The sequence below is a fragment of the Chinchilla lanigera genome, unplaced genomic scaffold (assembly GCF_000276665.1).
Source record: "Chinchilla lanigera isolate Chin_1 unplaced genomic scaffold, ChiLan1.0 scaffold00020, whole genome shotgun sequence".
In the NCBI taxonomy this organism is placed as follows: domain Eukaryota; kingdom Metazoa; phylum Chordata; class Mammalia; order Rodentia; family Chinchillidae; genus Chinchilla; species Chinchilla lanigera.
In genome coordinates, this window is record NW_004955421.1 from 27,030,597 (window position 1) to 27,040,462 (window position 9,866).

At 39.6% G+C, this 9,866-nt stretch overlaps 1 long non-coding RNA gene across 1 annotated transcript; it reads right to left on the reverse strand.

The window, feature by feature from the left end:
• Positions 1 to 430: 430 nt before the first annotated feature.
• LOC102017461 lies at positions 431 to 9,613 on the reverse strand. Its single transcript, XR_001233849.1, has 2 exons — positions 9,522 to 9,613; positions 431 to 808 (listed from the first exon to the last, which is right to left on the reverse strand). It is a non-coding gene; the product is annotated as an uncharacterized LOC102017461 (long non-coding RNA).
• Between the last annotated feature and the right edge of the window lie 253 nt (positions 9,614 to 9,866).

Genomic DNA, 9,866 nt, shown 5'->3' on the forward strand with positions numbered 1-9,866 from the left:
TATCATTCTCTTTGGCAAATGAGATTCAAGAGGACACAGGAATGGGATTCTTTCACTGCCTCAATATCTCTGCTTTTTTTTTTCCACACTTTGAATATACTTTGAATTCTGATATGATATTTTAATAAGAAATGCGTTTTTTTAGTTCTGATAAAGGCTAACAAGTTAATGTGGATTTGAAAGGCTTCCATACTTTTTTCCTTTAAAAACATGTTTTTAAAAGAAGAGGTGAGCTCTTTAAGTAGGTGAGGGGATTTAGAGTAGGGAGATAATGATTTCAAGTTTTAAAGAAGACCCAAAGGAAAGCTGACCTCAATTTATTGGCAGAAGATTACACTGTGTATTTATAGTTTGTGATACTGACTTCCTAAAGAGAAAAACTAAAAACATATTGTGAAATGTCACCATATGAAAGGAGGAGTGTGCGGCATTACCATCAAGGTTAATTTATTTGCCTAGTGATGCCAGTGACACTGCAGATTTTGTTGTTTTTTTTTTAAGATGTTTGAAATCTTTTCCAAATCATTTGATCTTGGCTTCTTTTGTTAATCTTTCACTGTCATCCTGAGCCTCTCTGTTTGGTCCATCTCTTTTTTTTCTAATCCAAGTAGGGAAGAAAAACAAGAAAGCTGGTCTAAGAAAGTTGGTTGAAAGGCTTTCCTTTCCCACTTCTATCACCATGGTGCCAGACGGTACAAAAACGGCTGCTGGTACCAGTCCTGTCTCCTGTGCTTTTCTAGAGACCTTCAGAGTGTTGATGTTATAAAACCAGGATTCTTCCAGAGGAGGCTCTGTCAGAGAAAATGTGCTGCAACAAGAAATGCATTTTCAGTAGCTAAGGTGAGGAATGGAAAGAAAAGGGAAAACTTCCATAAAAATCAGAAAAAATAATTTAACACCTGCAAGCCCTCCAAAGATCACCCAAGCCCTTGGCTAATGCTGAAGTAGATTCTCTTTGACTGCACGGCCATATGCTGCCTGTGTTCCACATGCCATGTTTTAATGGAATGTGAAATACGATTTGGTAAGTCAAACAGATTAACCTTCTCTATGAGTAAATTCTGTTTTAGTCAACACTGAAAAAACTTTTCCTTATGTTCCACACTTAAGGCTGTTATCTTTAACCTTGTCCTCTTAATGGGGTCTTTAACATCTCACCATGGAAAGCTAGAGCTTTTCCTTGAAATTTGTCAGAAATGCACGTACAAGCAATCCACGGAGCTAAAGTCTCAAAGAACTGGAGGAGGGCACACCCTGACAGTGCAAAATCTCTGCATAATTTCTGGGTGTACAGACCTCGATTTAGAGGTCCATTATAGTTTTTAATGATAAATGATTACTTGTTTGGAAAGCTTTTAGCCATGGTTGAGAAATAACAAGTAGGTCTTTAACTGGCTTTAATTTTGACATCTGAGCATCACCAAATTGAAGTTAGAGTTAAGGTTGCCACAAATAGAAGAAGGCGCCTACCTGAAGTGAAAGAAGAGGTTTCTCTTCCTTGTGTCACCACTGTGGCTGTATTGATACGAATGTGAGAGCAGCAACAAATCCCGACTTTCTCATTCTACGAGCACATCTGTCCATTCCCTGGAGGCCTCAGGAACGTGTTTCCTGAGTTCCTGCCGTATTCACACTTATCTAAAAATATCCCGAAAAATTCTTTCCTAGACAAAAATCTAAATTCTAATGCCATGTGCTGTCACCCAGCCTGAAAGCATAAATCAGAACCAAAGAAGTGTGAAAATGGACATCTTTTATTAGCATTATCAAGCATGACTGATAACAAAGAAAGCAACACTCACATAATTTTTATTTTGCAATTATTAGAAAATTTATAATTAAAATGTCCTTTGAAACTATGGTTTTCTTTTATAAGAGAAGATTTAAAATCTTTTTTCTCAGTCTCCCCTCTCTTATCCTGACTATCCAGTTGAGGGTGAATTTGATAATGTCTATAAAAGTGTTTTATGTTTATGAGAACCTAACAGGAAAGAAATTGAAGCTATTTGGACTGATGTTATCAGTGATTAAGGAGTAAACTGACCACCTTTTGAAGGTGATTTAACACTTTAAACCTCTAAGAGGTCATTTAGTGCCATGGAAAAGGTAATTTACTAAATGGTACTTTTGTAACTTAAAAAAATTAATGACCACTGAGAGTGAGCAAATTATCTGCTTTTTAGTTTAGGGTCAGGCTTATAGAACTGTATGTGAGGCCATCCACCTTTCAAAGGGATTTGATTTTATTTCATTTGAGAAGCTTTTTAAAAAGTCATATTGAGAGCTCAAGAACATTTGGGACTTTTGATTTCTCTCTTGATCATTTTCAGACACATTTACAGAAGCAGTCAGAAAAGAGATTTATTTTAAATTTTAAAGTGAATGTGACCCTTCCCTCCTCATAGTCCTATCTTTAAGTCAGTGAAATTGTAAAATGCATGCAGAAGCAGTGCAGCGCTTTAAAAATAACAAATATAAGTTTCACATAACATTTTAAACTTCACAGAACGTTTTCATGTCTCACAGTGTCAATAATGAGTTAGCTATAAGATTTTTTTCCCAGTCAATGGAAAGAGATTTCAGCTAAACACTAAAAAACCTCTCTTCATTCTCTTGATGGTGATACCCAGATGGTTGAATGAAAAAGTCTATGGAGTCATTGTCCCCGATGATAAAGCAGCACAGAGACACATTTAAATTTACCCCTGACCCAATTCTTGGAGTCCAGGAGAACAAGTTTATTCTGTACTTCTCCATTCACCAGAAAAACATCTTGTCTTTCCACCAATATTAATTATATATGTGTAAGGCAAATATTGAATCACATCCAAATAGATACACTGTAATGAATCTAGTCCCCTTGCTTGAATATCCTATGGTACTGTTTGATTTGTACAAATTTAATTATTTATTGTTCTATCAGTTTTCTATTAATCCCAATTCTGTGAGTTTTGCCAACTTGATGGAAAACTTTAAAAGACAAGACTGGTTCGGGGAGCTATTTTAGTACTGTACTCTCTGCAGGGAGTATCACATATAGGACACCTGAAACAACTCTAATTGATCCATCCTTGCTATAATTCCTACTTAAAGACAGTAGAAGCATTCGGTCCCAAATTTAAGCATGGGTCAGAATCCCCTGGAGAGCTTTATTAAACACAAAGCTATGGCCCACCATCAGAACTTGGGAAGTAGCAGATATGGGTGGGATTGCTAATTTGCATTTCCAACGAATTCATTAATTTCTAGTGACTATTGCTACTGCTGGTCCAGAGATCATATTTTGAGAATCACTGCACTAGACTCACTTAAAGCCTTCTCCAAATTTTCTTTCATGAGATTTAACATCCCTATCTACTTTAAAGTGGGATTTAGGAGCACAAGACATTATTCACAGAAACAAATATACTCTAGGAACTTAATGCTAAACCCACAAGTTAAAAGACCTAGAAGAAATCAAGCTGAGCTCCAAATATATCAGGCTATGAATGAATAACTCTAACTGATTAATGACAATAATAATAATTTTCTAAATGAGGCTATATCCCACTTCATTAGCACAGTTATTACCCGACTTATGAATGGATCATATTGTACAGTTTATTTGGAACCTCTTGTTTAGAGCTTGAAATGTGTTTGCCACAGAAGGATTGTGATAAGCAACGGTAATACATGTCTCTGTAACCCAGAATTCACTCAAAGATAGTTCTAATAGCGCCATGGGTCCTCAGACTGTGTTGCTCGGAGGAAAACTTCAAGATGTATAGCTATCTCCACCAACTGACATAGGGTATCCTGGGACACAAGCATGGAGGGAAGAGATTGTAAATCCATATCCAGGTGATATCCACTGCAGTATTATGGAGATATCCTACACATCCTCACCTCCAGTGAAATCAGCCCACAGGTCCTTTTCGCTGCTCTTTGTTAATCAGACCGTGATAGGAGAGATTCTGATAATGTCTTTCTTCAGTGGCTGGGCCAATGAGACAATCGCTGTTTGGCTGAAGTGTTCAGGAGGTGCTCCATGTCACGTGCCATAAATCACTGAGGATGTTGTGACTGCCCAGGCCTGCTGACGTGTTTCAGCCACATCACCCGAAGCTTTGCTCCAACCCTGTCTGCCTCTATAGGTTTCCCACCATCCTCCCACCCTTACAATTTTCTGTTGTTATCCAGCTTCACGAAGGATTTACAGCTGATCAGAATGGGGTGTGGGATATTTAACCACTTATCGTTTCGGGGAAATCCAAGCCCCTGGAGCTGAGCCGGTGCTCTATATTGAGAAAAGAAGACTGCCTTGGGATGAGGAAAGGAGTAAATGGACAGAGGGTGGGACCAGGAAACTAGAAATAGGACAGAGATAGCTGCAATCAGTCAGCCACTTGTGCTCACTTCTCCCACCTTACATCACTGCACGGATCTCCCAGAGCCAGCTCTGGAGTGCACGGACAACTGGTTCCTTCTCGTTTGAGGGCAAAGAGGAGCATAATCATTACTGGCAAATCAGAGAAAAAAGTAATTCCTCTAGCCACCATCCGGTACTGTCTGGGGTGAACAAGAACAGGTGTTCCAAGTTGGCTATTTTGTCAAGCAAGGAATTCCTTAGTACATCAACACACACACACACAGTGAAATGTCTAAATGGATTTCATTGATTACTGACTCGTGTTTTGCTACACCCAGTTTGCACGTGGAATTATAGACCACAGCGGTCTTGGTTCTTGCAGAAGTCAGCACCAAGAAGAACATGAACATGGAAGGATTAAAGAATTGTGTCAGAGAAAATGCTTATGAGAGAAAATGGAGAGGGGGCCAAAGATCCCAAGCAGAGCGGTCAGGCATGCCCGACCTTGAGGGAAAGAGGTCGCGTGGAAGCCTCTGGGTGGTCTGCACTCTCGGGAAGACTGGGTCAGGCCACTGGGCAGCGCTTGAGCCGAACATGACCACAGTTACCGTGTGTCTCTCAGGAAAGAGCCTGCCACAGGGTTCCTGCTGGGCGCCATCCATGGCCGGAGCAGCCCGGGAAGCGTGGCACGACCGATCGTGCGCAGGGATTTCGGAGGCCGTCATTTACGCTTCTGGTTGGACGTCCGTGAGGGAGATGTCCTGCTTACAGACCCACAGCCAAAGTGTCAGGATAATATAAATTGTGACAGTAGTGCTTTGCAGTGAGAATGACGATCTTGATTATTAAATTTTTTTAAACATCTATTCCCTTATCACTGGTATTCCTTAAAAAGTATAAAACCCAAGAAAAATCCATTAAAATATACCTTGATCTGAAAATTGTATTTTAAGCTGCTAGTTTCCACAAATGGCCTGCTGAACTGGTTTTAAGGCTGGAGAGAGAGAGCAAAATGAACTGTCTTGGCTTCACTTTGTTCTTGGAGATTGTTGAAATGGCAACCACATGGCACAGAATAGGCAGCCAGAGGGTGAGGGGAAGGCTGGAAAAAAGCCCCAGCTTCATCACTGCTGCTACAAAATCAAGAGTTGCATGAGCATCTTTTTTTTTTTTTTTTTTTTTCTTTTTGAGACAGGGTCTCCCTGTGCAGTTCAGGCTGGCCTTGAGCTCACTTTGTAGCCCAGGCTGGTCTTGAATTTGCAAACAATCCTCCTGCCTCAGCCTCCCGAGTGCTGGGATTGCAGGTGTGCACCACCACTTCCAACCTTGAATGAGCATCTTTTACTTTTCAAGATTACCAAAATCTTTTTTTTGATCCAGAAAAAAAAATTTCTTGGTTTTTAAATCTGGAAAATCTAATTTTTCATTTTATATAAATAATCTGTGTTCCATTCCACTGGGAGGAATGCATGATGATGTTTAGAATATCAGCTGCCGCCTAGCGATGTTCACAAAGTTAACTATGCATAGATCATGCTATATTTTAAATTATGTCAGTAATTTGCCTCTGTTTCTTCTGATGTCCGAATGGAGAAATGAGGAGCTATTATTTCCAAAACCTGATGGGTATTGTCTATTTCACATGGTCTTTAAGAAGTGGAAGCATACAGGGAGCTAGATCGCTTTTACCTAACTGAAAATCCCAACCGACGCAAAGCCTCCTGGGACAGTGTGTGAACCTTGTATGTCAGTTCAGTTGCATTGTACTTCACTCTTTGTTCTTTTGTGCTTAAAATGGTCCTTAACAAAGATGACAGCACATTAATGGGTTCTACTTGAGGAGTGATAACAAAGACTTCAGTTATCAGAGGGACTATTGCTTAAGGTTCAGTGTTTTTCCCTGAGAAAAACATACATAGACTAAAGGTCAAACCATTATGGTTACTGGTGAAGTTGCTCACCATGGTGAAGGAGATATATTTTTAATGGCTGGATTTAAAATTAATAAGATAATGACTCTAAGAATAAAAGTCCTTTTTTTCTTGTTCAAAATGAAAATGTATTAACTAGTTCTAATAATATATTAACAAGCTTAACAAAGATATGGAGTTTTCTGATAGGAAGGAGAGCTGAGATTATGATTGCGATGATAATTCTGACAAGGGGATCCAGGGATAGCTTCAGAATGCGGGACTTGGGCACAACCCAAAGGCCTGGAGTGAATTCCAGTAAGTCTCAGGCTAGAGGTGGCCTTGAGCGGAAATAGCAGTGGTGAGGGGTCTAAGAAATGTGAGTAGGAGGATTTCCAGTGTTTGGGGGAGGCAGAATCTCTCATGTGAAGTGCAAACAGCCCTTCGATAGAACAGTTAATTGTCTGTAGGTCAAATAGTCTATTGCCTCAGGTTATAACCTAATAATAAGCAAGACCTTCGTTTCTATTTTGCTACACAAAGGTACATGTAATTCTCTCTCTCTCTCTCTCTCTCTCTCTCTCTCTCTCTCTCTCTCTCTCTCTCACACACACACACACACACACACATACATACACACCTCATACTCTACCTCTTACGTACTCACCAACTGTAACACATAAAGGAAGAAATGATCTCTATTGTTTTTTTTTTTTCAGTATAGTACATGTTAAATAAAGGTGGACTCCTGAAATTATACATTAGAAGTAATGTGTGATTTGAGGGCTATTCCCATATAAATTTTTCCCTCATAAATGAAGCTGCATACCCCTGTGTTTGTGGTAATCAAAGACAATGTATTTAAATGGTCCTGTTCCATCTGTCAGATGTTAGCTGATGGTGATGTCACAGGTTACCAATTTACTACCTAGTAATTGCTCTTTAAATACTTGTTTGGGACAGAAAGCAACTTTTCTTTTGCTGCTAACCTACTGACAATGCTGCTTCATTAAGTTATAGAGTAAAGCGGCCTCTAATTAAAAACAACACCTTTAGAGCAGAATAAGTTCATTTCTGCTACTATTTTTTCAGATGACTGGCTAAAGAGTTAAAATACCATGTTAAAAAGTAAAACAGCGAGGAAGCTTGTGTTTATGTAGTATGCTTAGACCAAAAATGTTTTGCATAAATTGTACTGAATGCACCCAAATCCCGATATTCATACATGAAAGAAAGAAGGAAAGAAGGAAAGAAAGAAGGAAAGAAAGAAAGAAAGAAAGAAAGAAAGAAAGAAAGAGAGAGAGAGAGAGAGAGAAAGAAAAGAAAGAAAGGGAGGGAGGGAGGAGAGGAGAAGGAAAGGAGAAAATGGCTGATGAGATCTTGTTTTGAATGGCACAGACATGAAAAACTCGAAGTAATCATTTTAAAAATATTGTCAAAATTCTGATTATTACAGATCTTCAAGTGGTAAACAGTAATCAGCAATAACAAATCTCATTTTCTTGTCTAAAGAAGAATATCATTCCAACAAGGTAGAAAATATAATCTTATTCAGATCTGTTGCACACGTGTCTTTCCTAAAAGTGGTCTTGCATAAACCTTGACATAATTCCTCATTCCAAATGTGCAAAATGAATAACATTTAATTCTCTTACTCCCTAGATTTTGGGTTCTTTTAGCTTATCTTAAACAACTTACACTCTTCAATCCACCTAAAATGAACTGTGTTCCCTTAGTCTCATTTTCTTTTTAAACTGAAAATGCTGTATAACTAGATAATGAAAGTCAAATAATTTATAAATTACTCAAAGAAAAAATAAAGGCCGACAAATCCTATGGTCAATTGCACGCTGCATCCCATGGCATCAGTGGCTTTCTAGGGCTAGCAAATGGGACATGCCGGAGTTCTGGTACCGCACATCCTTCCCCGGGCACCCTGTGATCCTCAGTATGGCTGCCCCGTTGCTGCTGGCTCTTGTCCTTTGGGATGCCTTCTAGTTCCTCTGTCCCTCTCTTCTCTGCTCCTCTGCCTGCTGCCTCTTCGAAGGAGCCTTGTCCATTCCTCCTAACGAGTACTGTTTCTCCTCCTCTGTATTTTCACAGATGGCTACTTTACTTTGTGCAAGCACTTCTCTTAGTTCATCCTGCGTAAACCTTAGTGTCCTGCGTACACCTGGTGCCTCTCCATATTTTTAGGGTCTTGGTCCAGCACCTGCCTTTCTGACTGACTCCATCACCCTAAATATTCCGAGGGTTTCTGTCTCTCTCTCCCTCTCTCACTTCTCCCTCTCAGCCTACGTATTTTCACAAAGCTCTCTCAGCCTGAAATGTTGTCCTATTAATACTTCACCCTCCATTTCACCCTGTGTGTTTTTCTTTTTAAAGCCAAGTTTCTTGAAGGACTGATCAACATCTGCTAATTTCACATCTTTGTTTTCAAACCCTTATTGAGATATAAGTGACAAATAAAAAGTGTGCATATCTAGGATGTACGGTGAAATGCTGTGACAGAGACTTGCCACCCTGACTATGAGCTGATGTGTGGCCACCTGCTCTTGTCCTCACTACCGCACTAAAACTGCTTTGATATGTTCATCAGTGGGTGGCCTGGGACCAGTCAAACTCTCACCCATGGAGTCCTCATTACGCAGGGTCTCTCGTTGCGCTGATGTCACAGACAATTTCTTTTTCAGAGAAATTGACCACGGAGGATTTTCCAAAGCATGTGCCAGCGGATACTGGTTTTGAGGGATATGAGCAGGTTTTATGTAAGAGTGTGAAAATTCTGTGGTCAAATAATTTTAGAAAGCTCTGCATTCTGTAATCCTCTTTAAAGATTCACAGTGCAAATTAGCAAGCCAGTTTTACTTTAATTTATAAAACTCATTTATTATAAAAGTGAGACTGCATTTTGGGAAATGCTGCTCTTCAAATTTAACTTTCCTGTCTCTATTTCCTCCTGGATCTCTGTCTAACCTTCAAAATTTTCCTTTTTATTTTTTAATTTCCCAGCAACCTGCTCTGATCCAAGACTCTTTCTATATATCCTCTCTTCCTCTCTCTCTCTCTTTCTCTCCTGTCTCTCTCTGTCTCTCTCTGTCTCTCTAAGTGGTTTCATCCTTCTTATTTTTATGGCTTCAACTATCTCCAGATTATTGGTGACTCCCAGCCTAGATTTCCAAACCTGCCCTTCTCTTTCCTTCAGACTCAGTGGTGTTTTTATTGCGCATGCCCACCTACATACTCCTAGATACTTTCTTTACCTGGGCATTTCTCAGGCACTGTACACCCAACGTGTCTCCAGCTGTTAAGGTCACTGGCAGTTCTGTTCCTCGCTATTGGCGTGTTTCTTATTCCTGAGTGTATGGTGTTACCCTTACAAGAAAACATGGAATACTGTGGATTTTGCCTATGATGTCACTCCCAGTAACCTTTGGCATGTCATAGTGGGATGGCTGTGTGACAGATGAAAAGGTATGATCTGAGGGTTGAAGATTTCCTCAATGGCAAAGAAATATAGAAACATAGGAAGACAATTAAGCAACGTAGGATACAAAAAACATACTCCCAGAGGGGAATATGACTTCTGAATCCCTAGCTTTCCGTGA